This window comes from Moschus berezovskii, chromosome 15 (assembly GCF_049115385.1).
Source record: "Moschus berezovskii isolate FMDL1 chromosome 15, NW_MosBer_1.0, whole genome shotgun sequence".
Classification (NCBI taxonomy): domain Eukaryota; kingdom Metazoa; phylum Chordata; class Mammalia; order Artiodactyla; family Moschidae; genus Moschus; species Moschus berezovskii.
The window spans coordinates 26,292,711-26,319,912 of NC_142474.1; the positions used below are offsets into that span (position 1 = coordinate 26,292,711).

Consider the following 27,202-nt stretch of genomic DNA (forward strand, 5'->3'; position numbering starts at 1 on the left):
ATGAACGGATGGAGGAAACCGCATCCCATTATGATTAGACCCATGCAGGAGGATAAAAAAAAAGTAAGCCCTTGTTGGAGAAAATGCAAAAATAATCAAAATACTGATGTTAGGAGAGTACAGAAAGGATGACTTCTTTACTTATTTAAAACCTATGCCTAATCCTAGCACATTGTCTAATAGTTAGAGGGGAGTATTTGCCATTTAAAAATGCTTGGATCAAAGGAGGAAATACAAGTCACAACTACAGAATTTCTTGGGACTTCCTTGGTGGTCCAATAGTTAAGAATCCACGGTGCAGGGGACATGGTTTGATCCCTGGTCGGGGACCTAAGATCCCACATGCCTCAGGGCAACTAAGCACTACCCTTACAGCTAGAGAAGCCCATGGGCCACAATGAATACCCAACACAGCCAGAATAAAATAAATAAAACCAATTTTTTTAAAGTGCATAATTTCTTGGCGATGACAGTAACCAAAAAAAAAAAAAAAAACTTGGCATGTAAAAAATTGCAAATACATTTAGCCTTTGTGGAAATCCATTCCCCAAATAAACTGACAGAAATAGAAATGACACAAGGTTACTTGCTGCAACAATTTTAACATGTCAAAGGGCAGACACAGCGTCAGGTCTAGGGTAAAGCACAGTGGAGCCCTCTGATGACGGAGAAAGCATCAGGATGCCTTCCCCAGCCGACCCCGGGCTAACCTCAGGGACCCCACGGCAACAGGGAAGACCATGGGCAGAGTGCCAGGTACAGTACTCTACTCACGTCTGAGAAAGGAACAAGGCGGCACAGGGTACAAGGATGCAGACGTATTTGCTGTGAGTTATTTGTGTGTGGGTAATTTTTAAAGGCAAGGATAAACCAAAACCTAATAAAAATGGCCATCCGTGGCGGGGAGAGAGAGGACGGTGAGGGAGGCAGGAGTGGAAATCAGATTTCTCTAATTGTACTTTCTTTTACAGTTTTGACTTTCGAATCATGTAAAAACATTTTAAATAATTACACATCTAAATCAAATCAACATGTAAAAGCTAAAGCAATCCCTCAAAATGAAAAATAAATGAAAACAAATGAGCCTAACTGTGTTATCAAGATGGCAGCTTAACCACAAAAAGAAGTGTTAGTGCAAGTGACTTTAAAGCACAGTGATAGTAATATGCCTGTGCATCTCCAGCAGGAACGAGCCTGAAAGCAAAAAGAACTGCAGAGAAATCATAAACTATACTCAGTAATTCTACCAGGCTGTTAGTAATAATACTGCTATTTTTATTTTAGATACACATACACCATGCACACATAAATACCATTAAGAAGGCAGATTTATACTGTGTAAAAAAAACAATCAAATAAAAAGATACAAATATAAAATCAAGTAAGTAAAAGCCCTTATAGGCCCTCTGTGGCTTAGTGGTAAAGAATCTAACTGCAATGCAGGAGATGGAGGAGACCCAGGTTCAATATCTGGGTCGAGAAGATCCCCTGGAGGAGGGCACAGCACCCCACTCCAGTATTCTTGCCTGGAGAATCCCACGGACAGAGAAGCCTGGAAGGCTACTGTCCATGGGGTCACAAAGAGTCGGACATGACTGAAGCAATTTAGCACACATGTACAAAAGCCCTATAATCCTAAATTTGAGTAGGAAATATCAATATAAACTCATGAGGAATTTTTCTTTTTTAAGAAAATAAATCGCTCTGTCACTAAAAGCCATGACCAATCTTGTAACAGTGAGTACCTCTGGTATCCACGTTCTGGCTTCATATTATCATTTCCCTCACAAAGGAACCAGGGTTTTTGGAGAAATGGCTGATTCCAGGTAGAAGTGAGCTAGTAGCAAAGTCTACTGGGTCACATTAAGAAGATTCAGAAGCCACCTTGAAGGGTTCCACCGCTGGTCAAACTAGGACAATTTGATTATCAAAAAGAATAACAATTACGGTGGATTAAGACATATGTTAATCCCAGGGGCTTCCCTGGTGGCTCAGATGTTAAAGCGTCTGCCTGCAATGTGGGAGACCTGGGTTCGATCCCTGGGTCGGGAAGATCCCCTGGAGAAGGAAATGGCAATCCACTCCAGTATTCTTGCCTGGAAAATCCCATGGACGGGGGAGCCTGGTGGGCTACAGTCCACGGGGTTGCAAAGAGTCGGACACGACTGAGATACTTGTTACTAGTCCTCTGTTAAGACATATCTAATATGTTAAGATACAGAAGTTCATAATAATGCTCAAAATAAATTTTCAAAACCTAATTGGTAACCTTGAAGGTTATAAGAACACCAACTAATTCTTCTAAAAACCGGCAGATAAAGGGGGATAGTGAAGCATTTAACTTGTCTCCCCTAGACAGTTTTTCAGGGTTACCAAAGCTGCGGGGGAAGTTCTTTATAGAAGTATTCCAGCTATTAAATTAAGAAGGAATGATAGTAACAGATACACAGTACTATATATAAAATAGATAACCAACAAGGACCTACTGTATAGCATAGGGAACTGCACGCAACATTCTGCAATAACCTATAGGGGGACAGAATCTGAAAAAGAGTATATATAGTGCATGCATATATATATATATATATATGCACGCACATGTAACTGAATCACTTGGCTGTACACCTGAAACTAACACAACATTATAAATCAATTGGACTTCAATAAAAATAAAAAATAAAAGAAGGAATGATGGAATTAGAGTGTCGCAATTTTGCAACCTCTAACAAAATCCTAGATCTAGGCACGGCTCACTAGTGGCTGCTTAGAGGCCGATGAGGAACTTTATCATAAACAGCTAAGGCTGACAGAACCTAATCCAGTGACCACACGGCTTCTGTGCTTCCTGATTTGATGCAGCAAGAAAACACAGCAACATCGAAAAAGTGTTCTCACTACACTATACAAAAATCTGAGTCTGACTGAGCCTCTAGACTTCATCAATTTGGAGGGAACACTAGGAATATAGGAACATCTCAAATGGCACTGGAAATGCAATCAGCCAGATCCCAAATGCAGGAAACCCTATAGGACTGATACCCTAGTATCCTAAACAAATAAATAGCGGGGGAGGAAGAACTACTACAGATTAAAGGAGATTTGAAAGACACAACAACCAAAGGCAGTGTACGAAACTTTGGAGTATTCCGATTTGCACAGAATATCTGCAAAAAGCAACTGTATGAGAAAAGTGGGAAAATCTGAACAGGACTAGATATTAGATGATATTATTAAGGAACCAATGAAAATTTTTATACTTGTGATAATGGTGCTGTCATTATGGGAGTTTTTTAAGTGTCTGTATTTCTTCGGGAGCAATACTAATGCATGTACAGTTGAAATGTCTGGGGACTGCTTTTATCTGGGTAAGAAAAATGAAGAAAGATTGGTCAAATGTTAATGACAGCTGGAGCTGGGTGGAGAGTACGTGGACATTCATTTTAATACCTCTCGGACTACTGGATGTGTTTGAAAATTTCCATAATAAAAAGTTTTTTTTTAAAAAAAGAGAAATAGCTCATGATAATAAGAATGCATGCTTTCTACTTTCCTATGTGATTAAAGAAACTGGGCAAAAACAGACCTTTTGTTCTGGAGTCACTAAATCCTAAGTAGCTGTTTTCTGAATTATGAATATCAGCTAAAGTAAGACGAAAGAGAATTGCTGCAGAGACCTTCAGGTTGTAATTTTTCACACCTGATTGTCTGGATCTGCGAGGTACTGCACCATGATTGGCATGAGGTATTCAGAGAGCACCACTGGAAAATCTGATCTGTTTTCTTATAGAAAAATGGCAAGAGGAGGAATCTGCTCCATCAGCTCAGTCCGCATCGTGGGCTCTGCGGCAATAAAAAAACAAAAAATGAGCAAAAGAATTATATAAGAATAAGCCAAGCATCTTATACAGTATATACGGATGTTTCTAAGCTTTTCTTACTAAAATACTTCATCAAGGAAATTAGACAAATGCAGTTTAAAAATCATTTCCCATTTAGAGTGTTTATGCTACAGACAAGCTTAAAAAGCTAATAAGCTATAGGGCGATATAAAAACATAAAAAGAAGAGAGAATGACAACTCTATTACAACAAGCCGTATATAAATCGAGGTAGGAACAGGAGGTCTGCGTGCCGGGCCAGCGTCCAAAACCCATTACAACTAATAGCATATATGCCAGACCTATGGGTTGTGCTTATTTAAATTCTAGCCAGAATGTATATATTATAAACAATTCTTTCATAAATGTGCTCCCCCACAATCCAAGCATCCCAATTACTTCGGAGGCACAGCATTAAACAAAAGAGCGGCTCTAGCTCCAATATACCACATTAAATTTAACACAAATGTATAATTGCTTCAGCACTGTAAATGGTGACTCATTTACAAAGAGAATCCATTTAAGGACTCAAAACATCCACTTGGGCCTTTTTAAAAGCATTTTGTCGCATTAAAACATATGAATATTTTAAACTAATATGAGAGCTATATGAAAGGCTTATTTTTCTATTTTCTAGTAAAATGATCAAAATCTAGAGCAAGCCTAAGATTTTGGAAACTTTCTGAAGCTGTTCACTGGTCATTATACACGCAGAGGATAAGTGGGGGTGGGGCACAGAGCAGCCGTCAGGACTGGCAACTCCACTAGTCACTCAACTTACTAAGCGCAACTCTGTGTGTTTGAGGCGGCGGCAGGGAGGAGATTAGTGTCTACCATAAGGCAGTGTGCTTTTCTTCCAAGACAGCAATTATGGAGAGGTACAAAGAGAAAGAAAAATCAAGATTAGCCTACAAAGATCGTGAGGGCAATGAATGATTGAGATTGTTCTAATCCAAAGGATTTCTTTGGACTTGGTATTTCTTAGCAACCAGTAGTCTGGCAAAACTCACAAAATACAAAAAGCCCTGACTGCCAGGACAAACAGCATTCAGAGTCCTTCGGTTCAGTTCAGTTCAGTCGCTCAGTCGTGTCCGACTCTTTGCGACCCCATGGACTGCAGCACGCCAGGCCTCCCTGTCCATCACCAATTCCCAGAGCTTACTCAGACTCATGTCCATCGAGTCAGTGATGCCATCCAACCATCTCATCCTCTGTCATCCCCTTCTCCTCCCACCTTCAATCTTTCCCAGCATCAGGTTCTTTTCAAATGAGCCAGTTCTTCCCATCAGGCGGCCAAAGTACTGGAGTTTCAGCTTCAGCATCAGTCCTTCCAAGGAATACTCAGGACTGATTTCCTTTAGGATGGACTGGTTGTATCTCCTTGCAGTCCAAGGGACTCTCAAGAGTCTTCTCCAACACCAGTTCAAAAGCATCCATTCTTCACTGCTCAGCTTTCTTTATAGTCCAACACTCACATCCATACATGACTACTGGAAAAACCATAGCTTTGACTAGACAGACCTTTGTTGGCAAAGTAATGTCTCTGCTTTTTAATATGCTGTTGAGGTTGGTCATAGCTTTTCTTCCAAGGAGCAAACATCTTTTAATTTCATGGCTGCAGTCACCATCTGCAGTGATTTTGGAGTCCCCCAAAAAATAAAGTCTGTCACTGTTGCCACTGTTTCCCCATCTATTTGCCATGAAGTGATGGGACTGGATGCCATGATCTTAGTTTTCTAAGATGTTGAGTTTTAAGCCAACTTTTTCACTCTCCTCTTTCACTTTCATCAAGAGGCTCTTAAGTTCTTCGCTTTCTGCCATAAGGATGGTATCATCTGCATATCTGAGGTTACTGATATTTTCCCTGGCAATCTTGATTCCAGCTTGTGCTTCATCCAGCCTGGCATTTTGCATGATGTACTCTGCATATAAGTTAAATAAGCAGGGTGACAATATACAGCCTTGACATACTCCTTTCCTGATTTGGAACTAGTCTGTTGTTCCATGTCCTTAGTCATTCTAATTTTCTAAAAATAAAGATAATCTGATGCCAACTAAGAGGCCATTCTTCATGACAAAAATCTACTCATGGTTAGACACTGTATATAGTTTCCCAATTAATAAACAGGTCTTACTTTAAATTAGCTATCAAAGCTCATACACAATTTCCTGGAAAAGCACACGGTAAAAGTAGAAGCCTCCAGTCCCTGTACAAACCTGCATCTTCTGACAATCTGACCATGATCACCATTACTGTTAGGAAGTCTTCTGCATTGTTACTGAAGTCCAGGAAGATATCAAGGAGCCCTTGGGCCATAACCTGACAGTGGAGATGAGAAAGGGTCCACAAAGTTACATTTGCTCACTCTGGCATGTGCTCCGAGCAGGTAGTGCAATCAGGATGCACCCACATCCAGAGGGAGAAAACCCCCTCAAGGGATGTCTGAAGACGGTCATTCAACACGGGTCCACATCCTCTAGCAAGGGGACCCGTATCCTCCAGGCGGGCAGTCTCTGGAGGTCGACACTGTCCAGGTGCACGAGAGAAAGCCTTTTTCTCCTTCTTGGACAGATTCTTCAGGCCTAGAGAGACTTGGAAAAGAGGTCCCATGACAGCAGGAGGGACTAAGTGACCAGCAAATGCAGAAGGAAAAGGTCCAAAGGGACGTCCGATGGCCACCTCAATCTCAAATGGCCTCCCCCTGAGTGTCAGTACTGCCCCCTGGCTGCCCTTCCCCAGGATGTGACAATCAAAAATGGCTGTTGCTGCGGTTGTTCACTCTCTCAGTTATGTCTGACTCTGCAACCCCAGGAACTGCAGCGCGTGAGGCCTCCCTGTCCTCCACTTTCTCCCAGAGTTTGCTCAAACTCATGTCCATTGACTCGGTAATGCCATCCAACCATCTCATCCTCTGTTGGCCCCTTCTCCTCCTGCCCTCAGTCTTTCCCAGCATCGGCATCTAGATATTGTCAAATGCCTATCAGGGGCAAAATCCCACCCTGGTTTGAGAACCACTGTGTTAAAGGATGCTGGCTGTCTATGACGTTGACAACAATCCTATGAACCTAAACTTACTTCACAAGAAGGTTTAAAGACAAAACACAAAGACCAAAAAAATCCGCAGTGAGATAACACTACTCCCTCAAGAAGAACTAAAATTATAATAATAATACCTAGTGTTGCGCAAAGATAGGGACTACAGAAACTCGGACTTTGTGGGAATGCAAAATAGCGCAGGTTATTCAGAGAACAATCTGGCAGTTTTTCAAAAAGTTAAATACACACTTATCATTCAACACAGAGATTCCCTCTTAGGTATTTACCCAAATGAAACGAAAACATATGTCCACACAAAGACTTGTACGCCAGTGTTCACATTAGCAGCATTCACAGAATGAAAAAATCTCCATGTCTGTCAAAACACAGAATATCCATTTGATGGAACACAACTCAGCAACAAAAAGGAGAGAACTACTGGGGACAACAAGAAAGAATGTCAAATGCATTCCGCTAAGTGAAAGAAGCCAGGCAGAGAAGACTACACACCACGTGATTCCTTTTACAGGAAATTCTTAAAAAGGCAAAACCTTAGCATCAAAAATCAGATCAGTGGTTGCTTGGGTCAGCAGTGGTGAGACAGGGGAGTGGGTAGTGGGAACAAACAAGGACACAGGGAGGATGGAAATATTCACCCTTGACCACGGGTGCACACGACGTGAGTGCACACATTTACCCCAAACTCACTGCGGGGGACGCTTTAAGTGAGTGGGTTCTATTGCATGAAAAGTATGCCTTGATAAAGGCATTTTAAACAAAGTCACTGATGAGAGAAGTCAATGCAATCAGCAGTCGCTAACAGTGGCCTGGAGGCTGTGGGATGCCTGAGAGGAGGGCCTGGACTCCCTGTGAGGTGTCTTTGAGCAAATGGAAAGGAGTCTCTCTCTGCCTGCTCCTCTGGGTCCCTGACAACCTAGAAATAATACTTGTCTCTGCTTCATTTCCAGCCATACACTGGAGAACAGTGGAAGTCAAAAACCCACCAGGATATTCAGAAAAAGAAGATGGAAACGTGGAATGCAAAGAGGCAGTCCGGGAGGAAATTTCACCTGACTAGGTCTGTCCAGGGAGAGGTGTACAGCACCCCCACAACCTCCCGCTCCTGGGATGCAAGGCCAAGATCTGGCAGCTGGGACTTTTGGGGAAGCCGAAACAGACAGTCAAGCCCCTGATTACATTCCACTGGACCACACTGATGGCAGCCTCCCCTGGGAAATTAAGCAGTTAAGATCACCAATCTGCTTTAGGGCCACCGAATGGATACACAGCAGTGCATCCAGCCTCAAGTGGTCCCAGGGGCCCTGCCCTCTTAAGGGGAGCCAGGAAAGCGGTCAGAGAGGACCCTGGAGCAGAGGCACAGACCTTGCAGTGAATACAGAATGTGAGGGAGTAAAGACAGAAACAGATTGGCGCTCTGGCACCAGCGCTTTGGAGAACCTGGCTGCTTGATGTTGGAATGACCTAGAGCAGTCACAGTGGACGAGCATAAGCCTTGAGACTTCTCACTGCTAGCTGTGCTGATGACCTGAAAGAACACAGGACAACTGTGTGCCTCAGAAAAGTGTGACGAAGCTAAATGAAATCTTGAGATTGTGTCCATGAAGCTCAGTCTGGCACTTGGCTCACGCTGAGCCCTCTAGCAAGTCAGCCATCAGTCAGTATTATATAAGCAAAGAATTGCAATCAAAGTGCCTATCAGAAGAGGGAAGCTAAAATAAATTAGGATGTAGCTATACACTGGCATACTATACAATCATTATTAAAGGTACCTATAGAAATGCACTGAGTTAGAAAGCTGCCCATGATATATAAAAAGAAAAAACAAGAAAAATAATTTTACATATAGTATGAACCCATTTCTTAACAAAAAAATGTTTACACATCAATGTGCAATGTGTGTGTGTGTGTATGTATGTGTTAGTCACTCAGTCTTGTCCAACTCTTTGTGATCCCATGTATTGTAGCCTACCAGGCTCCTCTGTCCATGGGATTCTCCAGATGTACAACATGTGTACACAAAAACACTCACATACACATATGCTCATTTAGGAAACGTCAGGAAGTCACAGATCCCAACATCCCTCTCGGTAACTGACAGGACGAGAAAACAAAAACAGATAAGGATATATAAGACCTGAACAATGTTTTCAACAAACTTTCCCGGTTGATGTTGACAGGATAACTCTACCCAAAAATACTGCACATTCTTTTCAAGCGCATGTAAAGCACTCAACAAGTAAGAGTAGACACTGAGCCATAAAACAAGTCTCAACAGTTTTAAAGAAGAGAAATCACACAAAGTTTGTTTTCTGACCACAAAAGCCTTACTCTCAGAATCAAGTAACAGAAATATTCTCAAATATTTCAAAATTAATCAACATACTTCTAAATAACTCATTGGTCAAAGGAGAAATCATTATGGATGTTAAAAATACTTTATACCAAAAGGGAATCAAAATATTACTTATAAGAACTTGAGGACACAAATAATACAATACTTGCTGCTGCTACGTCACTTCAGTTGTGTCCGATTCTGTGCGACCCCATAGACGGCAGCCCACCAGGCTCCCCTGTCCCTGGGGTTCTCCAGGCAAGAACACTGGAGTGGGTTGCCATTTCCTTCTCCAATGCGTGAAAGTGAAGTCGCTCAGTCATCTCCGACTCATAGCGATCCCATGGACTGCAGCCTACCAGGCTCCTCCATCCATGGGATTTTCTAGGCAAGAGTACTGGAGTGGCTTGCCATTGCCTTCTCCAATACAATACTTAAGTATTCATAATACTTAGTACAGCGCTTAATGTAAAATGCAAATGCTATAAAAGAAAGACCATAAAAGCAAAATGTTAAGCATCCCTCAGATGAAGTAAGAAAAAGAACGGCAATTAAATCCCCATCCAAAAAAAATAAAAAACTCCAAGGAAGAAAATAATACAGATTAGAGCAAAAATTAGAAAACTAGAAAATGAACATACAACAGAGAAATTCAAAGGCAAAAGCTGATTCTTCAAAACAACTAATAAAATGGATAATCCTCTGGAAAGAAATATCTGGGGAAGCAAAGAGAAAAGGCAACAAGAGCCAACAACAGTACGGAAAATGGGGCTATGCTACAGATTTCGTAGACAAAATTACCATTTTCCAACAGACAATGAAATAACAGATCTAAGCGATGATTATCTGTGACCACTAAAATCATTAGAAGAAAGGTTGGTGGGGAATTCTGTAATGAAAGAATCAAAGACCTGAGCCCACTGCTTCATATTAACAGCTCTGAGAGTGGGACAATCAGACCCTGACTCCCGATGTTTTGTAATAAGAAGTACACACAAAAAATATGAAGTATTGTTTTAAAAAAAAAATTTGAAGCAGAATCTAATCAAGTCTCCAGGTTTAATTTTCAGTTTACAGAAAATACAGAGAACAAAGGAACACGTTAAATTACACCATGAGAATAATGATCACAAATCCAGAATGTGAAAAATTCTGCAAGACTAATGATCCCTTCAACAAATAAGTGACGTAGGGGGAAGATGAGAGGGAGAATCAATGAGAGAGTAAAAGAGATTTAATATCAAAAGAAAAAAAAAAACTATAAACAAAAAAAAGACTTGAGAGACAACATCTATGTAATGAAATGTGTGGACTTTATTTGGATCAGGATTCAAATCAACCAACCATAAAAAGGCGTTTTGAGACAGGGGAAATTGGGATGCATTATTGTTAATTTTGTGGACTGTGATAATGATATTGCAGTTAAATTTATGTCTTTAATTGGATAAAATTATATAATATCTTAGATTTGCTTTAAAATACACTGAAAAATTCCATGGACAGAGGAGCCTGGTGGGCTACCATACATGGAATCCCAAGAGTCAGACACTGCTTAGGGACTAAACCACCACCACACTAGCAAAAGAACATAAAAGTTCTATAGAAAAATGATCAAAATTTTACTGGGACATTAAAGGAAACCTAAGTAATTAGAAAGATATACCATGTTTATGGATTGGAAGTCTAAATATTGTACTGTATTGAGGGCGATTCTCCCCAAATCGATATAAAGATTCAATGTGAACCCAATCAAAAGTCTAATAGGTGTTATTTTTTTTTGCTCTATTAGAAACTGATGAGCTGATTTTGGAATTTATATGGAAATGCAAAGGACCAAGATTAACAAGTTATGTCAAAGGAGAAAATGAGAATTCTTTCTCTATCAAATATAAAGACTTACTACAAATCTATAGTAATCAAGACGGTGTGGTTCTGGTTGCAGAGGAGACAAATGGACCACTGGGAAAGGAGATAGTCCAGACAGTCATGGACAGATACCGGATCATAACAGGTGGCACTGGGGAGAGGACATATAAAGTGGTATTGTGGCAAGTGAAGACGAACCAAAGAACTTCTTGAGGAGGGTGAAAGAGGAGAGTGAAAAAGCTGGCTTAAAACTCAACTTTCAAAAACTAAGATCATGGCATCTGGTATCATCACTTCATGGCAAACAGAAAGGGGAAAAGTATAAACAGCGACAGACTTGATTTTCTTGGGCTCCAGAATCACCACAGACAGTGACTGCAGCCATAAAATTAAGATGCTACTCATTGGAAGAAAAGCTATAACAAACCTAAACAGTGTATTAAAAAGCAAAGATATCACTTTGCTGACAAAAGTGTATAGTCAAAAGTATGGTTTTTCCAGTAGTCATGTACAGATATGAGAGGTGGAGCAAAAAGAAGTCACAGAACAATTGACGCTTTTCAATTGTGGTGCTGGAGAAGACTCTTGAGAGTCCCTTGGACAGCAAGGAGATCAAACCAGTCAATCCTAAAGGAAGTCAACCCTGACTATTCACTGGAAGGACTGATGCTGAAGCTGAAGCTCCAATACTTTGGCCACCTGATGCAAAGAGCCAACTCATTGGAAAAGACCCTGATGCTGGGAAAGATTTAAGAGAAGGGGACGACAGAAGCTGAGATGGTTGGATGGCATCATCAACTCAAAGGACATGAGTCTGAGCAAACTCTGGGAGACAGTGAAGGACAGGGAAGCCTGGAGAGCTACAGTCCATGGGGTCACAAAAGAGTCAGACACGACTCAGCAACTGAACAGCAATAAATTGTGACAATTAGGAAAATGAGACTCTTTCACATTTTCAGACCTAAATGTGAAAGAAAAAAAAAAAAAAAAAACTAGAGACTTTAAAGCAATATGAAAGAACATGCTTATGATCTTCGAGTAGAGGAAGACATTTTAAGGACACTTCAAAGTGCATTAAGGATAAAAGAAAACAATAGATTTAACTACATTAAAAGGAATAACTTCTGGTCACCAGAAGAACACCATAACGAAAGCTAAAACCCAAGTCACAGAAAGATGTCTACCACACACAGCTCAGAGAGGGCTGAAATCCAGAACACACGGAAAACCCCTCTGTCCATTCACCAGATGACAGTACTAGAGCAAACTTAGATTTTCTGATTTTGATAACTGTACTGGGATTATGTAAGTGAGTGACAAATGTCCTTGTCAGAAAAACGCACACTGAAGGATTTAAAGGAGAAGCAACACAGAGTGTACAGCTTATTCCTAAATAGCTGAGAAACAGAAAGGAAAGATAGAGATAGGAATCAGATGTGGCCAAGTGTTAACAGCTGACAAATCTGGGTAAAAGTTACACAAGAATTCTTTCTACTGTTCGTGAAACTTTCTTAAAAGTGTGAGGTTATCTTTAAAACTTTAAAAATAATCTCCTGACAAAACAGGAATATAAAGAGACACAAATCAGAAATACAAATTTCCTTAAGCTGATGAAAAGCAGCTAATAAAGAAATAAAACAAGATAGGAAAGGAAGAAATAAAACCATCATTTTTCACAAACATCACTGTAATATGTAAAAAACCCAGAGAATCCACAGAGAAGTTCTTAAAGTTAATAAGTGAACTTAGCATAATCAGTGGAGACAAAATCAAAATATAAAAATCAACTCCATTTTCATAGGTCAGCAACAATGATATCTTCTAAGAAATGATACGATTTACATTAGCATAAAAGATCAAACACCTAGAACTAATCAAACAAGATATGAAAGATCTCTACAACAGAAAACTATGTATTATAGTTTTATAGTTATTTATGTGTGTGTTACACATATGTGGATATAAATGTATATACACACACACAGAGAAATTGAAGAAAATCTTAAAAAATGGAAGGACTAGAAAACTAAGTATGGTAAAGATGTTAATTCTCTACATACTGATTTACAGATGCAATGCAATGAGATGAAAATTGCAGCAGTTTTTTGTTTTGTTTTCTAAAGTTGACAAAACGATACTAAGATACATTTGGAAATGCAAAGGGCCAAGAGCAGTCAGGACAATCTTGTCCTTCCGTGAAGGACTTCCTCTACCTGATACCAAGACTGGGATGACAAAGCTGCAGTGATGAAGACAGCGTGCTCCTGGTGTGACCACAGATACACGGCCCAATGCAACTGACGAGGGAGTCCAGAGAGGGACACCTGATGGAAGGCAAAGGGGGCAAGTAGCAGGACTCAGTGAGCAAACCACTTTCAATAAAGGGCACTGGATTAACTGGAGACTATAGAGGGAAATGAAACTTGGCTCCCTCCTCGCATCAGACAGAAACAAGAAGATGGACGGTGGATCCGGGGGTGAAAGGCAAACGATAAAATTTCAGGAAGACAGGGTGAGAAAACACGCTAGTGTCTTACATGGGATGTGAAGAGCAGCAACACTAAAAGAAAAGCTGTTGAATCACGGACCACATTTCAATGAAGAGCGGCTCATCAAAGACACAGTTCAGAGTACCCTCATTTTCCCATCTGTAAAATTGGGATAATAATTGTGGCAATTGCTGCGAGCCTTCTATCATTTAATAGATGTAAAAGCAGAGAATATAATTTTTTAAAGAGTAGAGGAAGTAAGAAAAGACACTCAGTGAACAGAGTAGGAACCAGCCTTGACAGAACCTGTCCTTCAGGGAAGATGCGGGAGGCCCAGGTGGACCCAGAGGGCTGTGCCGAGTGAAAGAAATGGGAGGAAAGGGCTGGTAGAAGGGTGAGAAGGAGGAGACAGGAGCCGGGGGACAGAGCTGATGCCAGGAACCTGAGCACACCCTCCTTGCAGGAACCTGAGCACACCCTCCTCTCTGAGGCGGGGGCAGTGCTGGCAGACGCAGGTTTGGGCAGATGGTGAACTGACAAGCCATGTCTCGGCTTTCTGAGACAGCAGTCAGGGCCCGCTGCTAGAGGGAAGAGGCATGGGCTGAGCCTGGAGGAAAGCCCACCATGGGAAGTGACAGCGGAACATTCAGGACAAGCAGCACGAGGGTCCCAGAAACCTGGTGCCATCAGGACACGAGGTGGGTGAGCGGCACGCCCACCGATGCTTCCCCCTTCCTGACTGTTTTAAACCCCATTACATTTCATCACTATCTCCTTTCCTGGCTTACCAGGTGGTCAGTAAGACAGGGACAAGAATAATGGGAAAGCCTAAAAACAAGAGTCCCGGCATCCAGGGAACAGGCTGTAGCCCTCTTCCTCCACACGCTCCTGCAAGGCTGTCGCAGACACATGGCTGCCAGTGGCCACCTAACCGTGCAGAGGCTGGGCGCAGCTTACCGGTTGAAGATGTGACTTCTGAAAAAGCATACTTTTACAGATGAGCGAGGGGAGGCAGGTTGTCCTGGCCTGGAATGTCCAAGAAGGCTGTCACCCTCATGCCACTGCAGTTGGAGCCATAGTCCTCAAACCCATCTGGAGGGGAAGAAGGGGACCACACTGTTTGCATGACTGGACTGGTCACACCAGGGTAAGATGTGGCCACTTGCATGCCTTCTGCTTTTGCGGGTCTTTCTAGCTGAAGCTGCTGACAATTCGTGGGGGATGACACGGGCACGTGTCGAACCCAGAAGAAGGTGATGAGACCAGAGCCATGAAGCAGGGCCGGATGCCACCCCTCTGGGCTATGGGTCTGATGTCAAGTCACCTGTCACCACCATGGAGGGGACCCTCCCCACCATCTGGGATGCAGAGGATGTTCATTCACAAAGTACTCACCCCTATGAAAACCGGCCACGGAGCGCTATGCAGACATGACGGTTTAAAACAGTCAAAAGAGAAAGAAGTCTGACACCTAAGCAAGAATCTGACAGCAAGTCCACAGCACCATATCTTCTCTCCGTCTGAATGTCCCACCACGCAGCTTCTCCCACCCCATGAGTTCGATCCCCATCAAGCAAGCCCTGGCCTGGCAGCCCCCCAACCAGATCCCCCCACATGGATGTCAACAGTGCCTCCAACTCACCCTGGTCAAAAAGGAGCCTATGCATGCATGCTCAGTCGCTCAGTTGTGTCTGACTCTTTGCGACCCCATAGACTGTAGCCTGCCAGGTTCCTCTGTCCATGGGGATTCTCCAGGCAAGAATACTGGACTGGGTTGCCATGCCCTTCTCCAGGAGAAGCCCACTGACACGCTGACTCTTTCTCTTCAAGCCTACTCCCCCCTGTCCCCGCAGCTGAGGGCAGGTACCACCTCCCTCCAATGTAGCAGGGTGGCTGAGCTCAGGGGCTCTTGAACCAAATGTCCCTGGAACAGAATGAATCCGCCAACTACTATGCATCGGCAGTGTGACCAGAGTGACAGCCTGTCTACATTCCTGTGTTCTAATATGCAGGGTGGGTGTTACACACTACCCTGGCCCTGTCCAGATGCTGGAACAAGTGAGTTCATGTGTGTCAAGATGGTGAGATCTGGCCCCTCAAGGTCCAGCATTGAGCCTGGCCACCAACCTCTATGAACCCATGCTTCAGGGGTGGAAAGGCTTCCTTCCCTTCCCCAGCATGGCAGCAGCTAAGCAAGAAGCACCATTGGAGCAGAAAAGCAGGGGATTCCTACCCAGAAGATAGAGAAACCATGGTTAATTTAGGCAATAGCTGATCAGACTTGAGAACAAGAGATGACAGGTTTGTGCCTAGGTGCTTATTGTTCTTTGAAACATTTTTTTCCTTAAAGATTTTTATATGTGGACCATTTCTAAAGTCTTTAATTTGTTATAGTACTGTTTCTGTTTTATGCTTTGGTTTTTTTGAAGGGGAGGTATAGGGGATCTAAGCTCCCTTGACCGGGGATCAAACTCATACAACCTGCATTGGCAGGCAAAGTGCTCACCATTGGACCACCAGGGAAGTCCCTCTTTGAAACATTAATCACAATTTTTTCTGAACTAATTCTTTTAGGCTAGTAGTTAGAGCCTATTAAAAATTCACACCATGTAACAGTGACCCTGAGCACTCTATTAAAGAATTACAGGTTTGCAGAAATAATGTGTGTGACACCAGCAACTACGTCATTTCTCTGCAGGATCCCTAATGGGGAGGACCACCCCCCCCCACCACAGGCACTTTGCATGAGCTTTTTTCAGTGCATTTCAGGGACCAGGAGGAACATGCCAGCCTGGGTCCCACAGGCGTTTACAGAGCACTGCGGACTCGGCCTGGAATGGGATTCAAGACACTGAGTTTAAAGCAGAAAGCTTTGGGACCTGATGTTCACAGACACACACACTCTTTTCAAACACAGCTTTTCACAAGGACCAGGTTTCAAAAGATTCTCTAAGGCCCAATTGTGTACTAACTGGGTTAAGAACTCCTGCTTTAAAAGTAACAGACAATATCTAGGCTTTCTTCAGAAAACTCTATTTATCAGAGAATTAAAGAACCTAGCAATTAGTTCCACAAAAGAATAGTTGTTATTAGAGAATATTAATGATTCTACTATACTAACTATATAAAACTACACAAATTATATACATGGAAGTAAAAGCCATAAGCCATAAAATATCAGATAATAACTAAACTTTATTGGTTACTTCCTGTAAGCCAGGAACTGTGCTAAGAGCTTTCTGTAGAGTAGTTCACTGAACCTTGACAATACTGTATTAGTTTTGTTAAGGGAACTGAAGCTCAGCGAGGCTAAGAAAGTTGCCAAAGGTCACACAGCTAGAGAGTGACAGAGTCAGAATTTGAACTCAGTCAGACTCTAGACACTGCACTATGTTGTACTACCAGAGAGGAAACCAAAATTTTAATTTTAATTTTCAAATAAGTCCCTCCCTCCTCCCTATTTGGGATTCAGCCACTGAGGCCTTTCCTTAGTTCTTCAAATGCACCAAAGGCTTCATCTCAATGATTCTGTCCCACTGCCTGAGAAACTATTGCTTCTTAATTCCTACACCCTATCCAAGCCTGGGCAGTGCTGTCCCAAACAGCCTTTCCCTGGCCTCTAGGGGAAGGCCAGTCTCTGGCAGCAGCCCCTCCTGGAGCTGCAGCTCTCCTGTCCTGACTCCTCATCCCAAGAAAGATGCTGGCACCAGGTTCTGTGACTGCTTGTGTTCATCTTCCAGTAGCTCCGCCCACTCCATGGAGGGGCTGTCACCCCAGCACCCAGAATGGGACTTGACAACCAACAGGTGCTCAATAAAAAGTACTGAAATGAAGAAACACCAAAAGAAACTCGAATGAAAGCAAATATTAAATTAAAAAAAAAACAAGAATGTTATAATATGGAATCATAAAGAAGCAAGAAGGGACCTTAGAACATACCTTGATAAATTCCCTCATTTAAGATTCAGGGCCCCCATTGTCAGCAGCAAAAACTGGGATTCTTAGAACCTAAATGTTCTGCATTCCAGCCCAGTGTTCTTTCAAGAGATGAGCAGAAAAACCTACAGAGATGAAGGCTGAACGAACAACAAAGCCAAAGGGAAGGGTCACGGCTTCTGAGGCGACAAGCAGAAGGCAGCGGGTGGAGGGGGGATAGGGGGGAATCAATGAAAGGAAAGTTTTCAGGTGCTGGACAACAAGCAGCCCAGTTCCAGGATACCTCAGAGAAGATCTCTCTCTCCTTGTTTGTGCCCAGGGCGGCAGCGACTGACCTCCTAGAGGGTTCCCAGCCACTGAGCAGGAAGCGCGAGGAGGCTGGGGAAGGGAGGGAGCCGCAGAGACCAGCAAAGCAGCCCCCTGGAAGATAACTATTTGTGCGTTGCTAGGAAACAACCGCTCAGCAGAAGCTGACACCCTACGGTCAACATTTAAGACCTACACACAGGTAGGTCTAAGGCAGTAGACTTCTGGGGATAAAAGAGAGGGGTGGTGAATTTGAAGCCAAGCCCCCTGTAGAAGACAGCTGTGGAAAGGGGGATACCGTTAAGGTGGGAGCAAGGTAAAGGACAGTCGCTCCTGAGAAATCAAAACCACAGCCTCGCATGACCCATGGGAGCAGAGACCAGACCAACCCGACCTGCAGAGCATAGGAGCCTCTCTCACTGAGCAATTGGGAGGCTCACTGTCCAGAATTATTCCAACTCCAAGCATGTCTGCAGAAGCACCCAAGCTGTTCTAAAGAGACTTTCACAATCCAGTAAGCACGTGCCTTCATCACATGATTCCTGCTGAAGATAAATATGCAATAAAAAAAAAAAAACCTTCAATCTACCACCCAGAGAAAGAGACGGCAGACTCAACGAATGAGAACTTGCACCTCAAGATGAGAAATATGAGAAAAAAAATCTGAAATAGACTATCAAAATAACTATGCATAGAACAAACAGGATTTTAAAGTAGATATCATCATAAAAAAAGAGAGTGAGGGGTGGGAGGACCAGGCGCATTTGAAAAAGAACCAAGTGGAGATGAAAAATAATTAAACAATGTAATTAAAAATTCAGTAGCTGGCTTAAATAGCAGTTTAGACACAGCTCAAGAGAGAGTTAGTGAGCTGGAAGATTGAGCTGACAAATCACCCAGAACTCTGCACAGAGAACTAAAGACTTGGAAATCTGGGACAGCAATTAAGGCACATGAAGAATGGAATGCTCAGGTCTAAGATAAACCCAAGGGGAATTCCAGGAGGGATTAGTGAACATAGGAAGAGGCAATAGTCAAAGAGATAATGGCTAACAACCTTCCAGAATGGCGGGGGGGGGGGGGGGGGGGGGGGGGGAGTGAATATTCAATTTGAAGAACTACAGATCCTGAACTGAATGATTAATAACAAATCCTTACTTGGAAGCCATGTAGAACACCAATGGCCAAGAAAGCCATCTGAAGAAAACAGAGAAAAAAAGATTAAATCCTGGGCCTCTCACTTAATAGACATAAGAGGCATAACATATGCTCAATAGGAGAAGGAGTCAAAATACCTGATCTGAAACCCAGCTCTGCCTCTTAGAAGGTCCATACTCCAGGTAAACAGCTCACCTCTCTGATGCACAGTTTCTCGTTCTAATAAAATGGATGCCTTTCAGTGATGACTGTTGTGGTGTAGATTAAAGACAGTAGCAGACAGATAGATACAGCATATGACACACACAGACACTTTGAAAATGTCCGCTGCTATTATTATGACTAAATCACTGCACAGACTCTATTACCGGTATTGTTTATGCTTCTGCCTCTACAGTTTAGGGCAACCACAGCCACCAGAAAGTGTGTGTGTGTGGTGGGAGTTGGGGGTGGGGAGAACCAGAAAGGAAAACATCATACAGGGGAAGTCCTCGCATTAAACTTTGGCTTGGCCCCTAAACCGTGCATTTGTGTGGCAAGCTCCAGCACAGCTAAGACTAAGGGAATCGAACTGAGATTGGAGGTACTCTCCATTACTGGAGAGACAATGGGAACAGGTGGACCTGTCAATCTGAATGCTGAATGAAATAAAACAAAACAAAGAAATCAACACTCTTTGGAGGCATATAGTAGAATCCAGGGACTTTTTTACAGTACAGGCTATTCACTGTACCCAGGGCACAATCCAAAATTACTCAATAAACAAAGAAAACATAAACTCGCTAACAGAGAAAAAAGTCAAAGCAGACTAAAAGGATCCAAATGTTGGAATTACAGACAAAGATTTTAAAACAACTATTATAAAATGCTTATGGATGTAAAAGAAAATATGCCATTAGGGATGTCCCTGGTGGTCCAGTGGTCAAGATTCAGGCTCCCAGTGCAGCAGAACCAGGTTCAACCCCTGGTCAGGGAGCTAGGTTTCACATGTCACAACTAAAGAGTTCACATGCTGCAACTAAAGAATGAGCCCTTGTGCCACCACTAAGACCTGAAGCAGCCAAATAAATACAAGTCTTTTAAAAAATGGGAAGAAAATATGCCTATAATGACTGAAAAAGCAATAAATCTCAGCAAAGAAATGTCAACTATAAAAAGACACCAAATAAAATTCTAAAATTGAAACAGTATCTCAAATTCAAAAATTTACTGAGCAGACTTAACAGGATGCTACTGCTAAGTCACTTCAGTCGTGTCCGACTGTGTGTGACCCCATAGACGGAAGCCCACCAGACTCCCCCTTCCCTGGGATTCTCCAGGCAAGAACACTGGAGTGGGTTGCCATTTCCTTCTCCAATGTGTGAAAGTGAAAAGTGAAAGTTAAGTCGCTCAGTCGTGTCTGACCCTTAGCGACCCCACGGACTGCAGCCCACCAGGTTCCTCCATCCATGGGATTTTCTAGGCAAGAGAACTGGGGTGGCTTGCCATTGCCTTCTCTGTAACAGGATAAAGATGACTAAATAATGTCCAAGAATTCCCCAAATTCAATGAAATAAATAAGTACATAAATTCAAGGATCTCAGCAACATCAAGAAGATAAATACAGTTGGCCCCTGAACACGTCGGGTTAATCCGAACAGAACTTAGAGTCTGTCCTCCAAATGGGAGGTTCCTCTGCATCCACAGATTCAGCCAGCCACAGACCATGAAGCCCTGAAGTATTTACTATTGAGAAAAACCTGCCTATAAGTGCACCTGCACAGTTCCAATCCAAGTTCTTCGAGGTCAATTGTACTCAGAAAACTACAGTTAGACACATCACAGTCAAAATGCTGATAATCAAAGAGAATCTTGAAAGCAGCCAAGAAAAAACAAAAAATGACATACAAGGAGTAATGGTTGGGGTGTCTCCTGACTCCTCAACCAGAAACAGTGGAGGGAGAAGACCATGGAAGTAAACCGTTGAGGGACCAAAAGAGAAAACATCAATCCAGAACTCGACATCCAGTGACAAATCCTTCAGTGAGGAAGATGAAACAAAGATGCCATCAGACGAGAAACAGACAGAAAAAAGCACACACACTAAGAATTAATTTAATATATCCTCTTAAACATTGCCAGCTAATGCAGACTATAAGAAACACTTGATGAAGTTCTATAGGCTGAAGAAGAATGGGATCACCTGGAAACTTTACCTTCAGAAGGAATCTAGAGCGCTGGAAATGTTATATATATGGGTAAAAGTTTTAAAAACTATTCTTCCACCTAATTTCTTCAAAATATACATGATGGTTTAAAAGCAATACAAACCAAATGTTGTAACTTGGTATCGTAGAATTTATAGTGTACACAATGCTATCTTTTAAATGGATAACCAACAAGGTCCTACTGTATAGCACAGGGAACTCTGCTTAATGTTATATGGCAGCCTGGATGGGAGAATGGATATATGCATGTATGGCTGAGTCCCTTTGCTGTCCACTTGAAACTATCACAACACTGTTAATCGGCTATACTCCAATATAAAACAAAAAGCTTTTTTTAAAAAAGAAAGAGAAATAAAGAGATGATCAGACCAAAAAAAAAGACTCTGCCTTAATGCAGGGGTTGCGGGTTTAATCCCTGGTCAGGAAACTAGGATCCCACATGCCTCACAATATGCCAAAAAACAATTTTAAAAAAAGAAAAGAAAGAAAGCTTCCTTTCACACTGGTCTGTCTTGAACTGGCTCATCTTCCTTTCAAATACAGAGCAGATCTCACACTCAGCTCTTCACCAGACAACTGTGTCTATCTAGAATTTTATCAAGTCGTTTTACTTCTGTCTTATTCCCTGACGGCTCAGTTGGTAAAGAAACTACCTGCAGTGCAGGAGAGGCAGGCTTGATCTCTGGGTAGGAAAGATCCCCTGGAGAAGGAAACGGCAACCCACTCCAGTATTCTTGCCTGGAAAATCCCGTGGACAGAGGAGCCTGGCACTACAGTCCACGTGGTCACAAAGAGTAGGACTCATACAAGTTTCTCAACATGTTTTTAAACAAAAGAAATTAGTTGATATAAAGACAAATACAGGTGGTATATAGATAAAGTAGAAATAAGAAAAGTGGTACATAAATGACCGAATCCTGAAAATTACTGGATTTGTGTAATCCAGGGAAAATATCCCCACTAACAGGATCACATTCATATGCAAACATGTGTCTTTTATTCCAAATTCCAAATGTAGGTGAACATTTTCCTTTGTGTGGATCAACATCCTGGCCCTTTTCAAAAATCCTACTTGAAACCAAATCGATGACAGTATTACTATTTACTTGTAAATAATGTATTAAAATTGTTTAACTACTCCATAAAAGCAGCAGAATTTACTGAAAAGAACACACAAGGCCAATATGGAACCTCTTCCCATAAAGGGAATGAAAATAGCCAGCAGGTTCAGTGTCAACTCTGATGGCATTCTGACCAGACACTGGGATTAATAACTTCTTCCTATGACATTTTAGGGCTTCCCTGGTGGCTCAGAGGGTAAAGAATCTGCCTGCAATGCAGGAAACCTGGGTTTGATCTCTGGGTTGGGAAGACGCCCTGGAGAAGGGAATGGCTACCCACTCCAGTATTCTGGCCTGGAGAATTCCATGGACAGAAGAGCCTGGTGGGCTATAGTGCATGGGGTCTCAAAGAGTCGAACATGACTGAATGACCTTCACACTATGATATTTTAATTTTTTTTAAATTAAGTCTTCAAAGACAAACAAAATCAATCGATAGCGGATGAACTATGTAATAACAGAGCAGGGTTTCTCAGCCCCAGCAGGAGTGGTATGGTCGATCTTGGTCATGGGGCTGCTCTGTACATCACAGGACACCCCGCAGCCTTCCTGGCCTCAACTCACAGGTGGCCAGGAGCACCCTGTCCCCACTCTGAAAATAAGAACATCTCCAGACATTGCCACGGGTCCCTAGTCGAGAACCACTATGAAAAAGAAAAACGTGTCAGGTGTCGTCACCTGGGCAGCCCCTGGTTGAGTGGATGATCCCATAAAGGAAGGGGCTTCAGGTCAGCAGGAATGCCCCCTTGGCCCCCCTGGGCCTCTCAGACCTCACCTCCCACTACTCCCATCCCCACTCCCCACCCACCCTGTCCTCCAACCATGCAGATCCTCACTGTTCCCCCAGGACTCTGGTCACTTCCCTGGTGTGGGGGGATCATTACACGGCCCAGGGCTTTCCTCTGCCCAGAGCTCTGCTTCCCAAGGTGTCCTCTTTGATAACTCCCTCTTCTCAGTTAAATCTCTGCTCCCTCATCTTCTCACTGAGGTCCGCCCTGACCACCTGATTTTGAAACTGCATGCCTCTCGCCTATGCCCCGCCCTACCCTGATCCACTTCTCTCTTTTAGGGACTGGATCACCTTCTGACACAAAGAACATTCTCCTCCTGCATCTACTGCTTGCGGTGGATCCACCCCACACCCCCACCACTGCACCCAGGGCAAAAATCTGTCACTGACTCTTTGATATGCCTGGCACACAGCTGGCAATCAGTAGAAGCTGCTGAATGAAGGAATGGATAAATGGTAAAGAACTGTCGAGCTAGCCTGCTGTGCCTTCCTGACAGTGCCAGTAACACACAAAATGGCTCCTGCTCTCAGAAAGAATTTTCTAGGATGTACATTTCTAGCCACTGCCCATGGAGCAAACTGTCTGGCAACTGTTCACGGGAATAAGAAGTAAAGGTCTAATGGACACGGTGACGCCAGGAGCAGCTGATTATTCTGAAGCCCCACGAGTCCAGGTCACCCAGAAACATCGGGAATCTCAAGCATTCAAGCTAGAAATGAAATATGAAGTCGGGTATGAATTTGTTCAAATTTTTTCATTATACTTTCTCACATTTGAAAAAAAAAAAAAAGTTACCTACCCTATTCATGAAAGCTTAAAATAGTATGGAAAAGCAAAGACTTCTTAAGAAAATAGTCTCTAATACCTTCAAGGCTTCTTGGTCCCATGTAAAACATTTAAAAAACAATACTGATCATGACTGGCTTCATTTGCCATCTATGCAATGACTTTCAAGCAGCAGCTGCTAAGTTTGTGCCACATGTTAGATTCACTGGCAAGTCTACACAGGACGACATTGATTCCTTGGGCTTTGATTCCTGGTGGCTCAGATGGAAAAGTCTGCCTGCAATGCAGGAGACGCAGGTTCAATCCTTGGGTCACGAAGACCCCCTGGAGGGAATGGCAACCCACTCCAGTATTCCTGACTGCAGAATCCCATGGACAGAGGAGCCTGGTGGGCTGCAGTCCATGGGGGTTACATGAAGTTGGACACGACTGAGCGGCTAACACCTTCACCTTCACTGATTTCTTACCAAAAATGACAAACAATGACAAAGGCTGAAGAGCTAAGAAGTGCTCTTTGCCTTGCAGGGGTGAGGGCCCCCTCCCACCACACCTTCTGCTCAGCACCCTGTCTCCCACTGCACATCTCCACGTCCACATGGTTCCTGAACTATAGGGTCCATGTTCCCATGGCTCTGGTGTATTTCAGCCAGTAGCTGTGGTGGCTACCTGCCCTCCAGTGGAATGGTCCAAGTTTAAAAACCCAGCTGACCAACTAAGAGATATAATGCTCATCCAACCAAAGCCAGAGTGGTTGTGAAGCAGTAGTCTTAAGCTCACACAACAAAAGATGAGGTTGGCTCCCCTTCAGTGAGGTCCTGGTCAGTTTACAAATTATAATAGCACTGTTACCCTTTGACCCTGATGCTAGGTGACTATGTAGAAATAACAAACAAAATTCTTTTCTCATTAACTATATTTCTGGAAGTTATAAACCTGGGGGGTGGGGTGGGAAAAGGGGTTTATAGCCTCTTCTATACTAACTGGTTACTCAAGGGTTATCTACCAAAAATAATGCACACTGTCAGTATATTCATCTTTTAAAACAGGTTGGGGCAAAGAATACATTGCATGAGGCTGCTCTGGCCAAAACACACAGTGGACATCTGCGTGCACATCAATGCTTTTCATAAGACACCAATCTGTCTTAAAACAGGCTGAGTATGAACACACACTTCAAATAGAATGTTAGGTAGATGTGATGTGCAGTTTCAAAGTACGTTAGATACAAGCTAAAAGAGGGAAAGAAAAGAAATGTTACACGTCATTTTCCATCAAGAAAAGGATTAGAGGATCTAATACAAAAAAACAGAAGGTGTGTTCACAGCAGACCCATTGCAAACACCCTCTTCTCTATCCACCGTGACTGACTTCAGGAGACGACAGTAAACCATAATTCAACAGAGTACTGGGGATTCAGAGATGACAAAGGCATGGTCCCCAGACTCCAAAGGCCCCCCAGGGAACAAAGACCTTCCTACACATAACAATCCCCCTGTGACAAGAGCCATGGAGTTCAGGTATAAACAAAGCAGCGAGGAGACTGGTTCTGCTTGAAGAAGGAGGTGAAGGGAGGTGTTTCCCTAGAACAGAAGGATATTTGAGTTGGACTTTGAAGATTGAGTAGGAGTCCACCACAGGGGAAGAGAGAGAGGATCTGGGAAAGGGAAAGAGACCATTCTGGATGAAGGGAAGAGCACAGCAGGGGAAAAAGAAAGGCTGTTGCTGCCTTGGAGGGCTTGGGGAGCCAGAGACTTCCCACAAAGCCACCAAGCCCTGGCTGAGCAGCCACCCCAGAACTGGTTGGAAGCAGAAAGGTGAGAAAAAATAAACACAATAAAACATATTATTGGCCCAGACATGAAGAGGGGTAGAAATGGAGGCAGGATGCTAGAGCATGACTATCCCACTAAGCATTTTCATTAAGTGTTCCTTCTCCAGACATGCCTGGAATTTAGGGTCTCCATTCAATGTGCCATCTTGTCGCTATGACTCAGTGAGACAGGCCACCCTGGGCCAGCCCAATTAGCCACCCAATCTCAATTTTCCATTCTTTAACACAACACTCGGGGATGCTGGTTGAGAGAACATGACAGATGGGCCCCCCTGTCTGTGTCCGTTTCAAAATGTGAGAAGACTGGTTGATGACGGCCGACAAGGAGTCTAGCCTTATTTGCAAAATGTGCACTTAAGAAAAGAGGGGAGAGAGCGAGAAAACTGTATTAATGTAGAACTTACATAATTGATAATTCTTGTGCTTCTCATTAGCCACTCTTCAATGAACAATAACTAAGTCTCTGCAAGGCCTTAAATGATTTGGGGGGAGACGAGAGTAAACCATCCATTAATGTATTATTTAAAGTGGCTTCATCCTTCTTGCTAACAGGCTTATAAATACTAATGCGAATTCTTAAATTGGGACTATTTCTAAAAGCTAGACCAGACAAACCCAAGCCATCTGAAAAAGAAAGAGCATTCTTGATTCTTCACTGGCTTTGGGGGAGGGGGGAGAAGGACAAACACCTGCACACTGCAGGTCCTTGTTGACTTAACTAAATTTCAACAGCAAGTTGCTCAGGCAAACTTTCTCTGTATAAATGCCATTCTCTAACAAGACCCACACAGATTTATTAGCTCCTGTATGAGCGGATCCGTCCGATGCATAATATTCTCTATCACAAATCTTGGAGGGCTACTGATGGTTATTAGCCCTACAGGTTGGCTGAACAGACCGACCCAACTCACAAGACACCGGCCTTTCTACACCTTGCATACGTGGAAATTCCTCTTTGATTTGTGGCTTTAATCATGGCTTCCAAAACTTGGTCATTATTTATGAGTCTGACTTTTACACTGACGGTTAAGGGGACACACTGACTCAGGTTACCTGATAGGCAAGCCCTCTTTAGCTCCCAGCTGCCATGGGCTCCACGGTGATATTACACATCTCAATTTTCCTGCCGACCCACCTGGCTGGGGATAGAACTGGAGGAGGTAGGAGTGAGGGGGCCAGCATTAATGAGTGCAAGAGTGCTGCTAGAAACTGCAGTGATTTCCCCCCCCAGACATGAGGCAGATTCGAAAAGGAAAAAAGGTTGGAAAAGAAAACCAACAGCTGCCGGGGTGAGTGTTACGTGTGGGCACATGTGTATGTTGAGTAACACATGTGTATGCTGAGTCACTTCAGTCGTGTCCAACTCTTTGCAACTCTATGAACTGCAGCCCGCCAGGCTCCTCTGCCCATGGGATTCTCCAGGCAAGAATACCAGAGAGGGTTG

The 27,202-nt window shown here is 43.0% G+C and overlaps 1 pseudogene across 1 annotated transcript in view; it reads right to left on the reverse strand.

The window, feature by feature from the left end:
• LOC129561602 (serine/threonine-protein phosphatase 4 regulatory subunit 1-like) overlaps positions 1 to 27,202 on the reverse strand; it is a 74,569-nt pseudogene that overhangs the window by 37,330 nt on the left and 10,037 nt on the right. Inside the window, exons 2-5 of the transcript XR_016039071.1 lie at positions 14,580 to 14,714; positions 14,100 to 14,203; positions 6,095 to 6,197; positions 3,698 to 3,840 (exon numbers count right to left, since the gene is read on the reverse strand). The product of XR_016039071.1 is annotated as a serine/threonine-protein phosphatase 4 regulatory subunit 1-like (transcript). The remainder of the gene's footprint in view (positions 1 to 3,697; positions 3,841 to 6,094; positions 6,198 to 14,099; positions 14,204 to 14,579; positions 14,715 to 27,202) is intronic.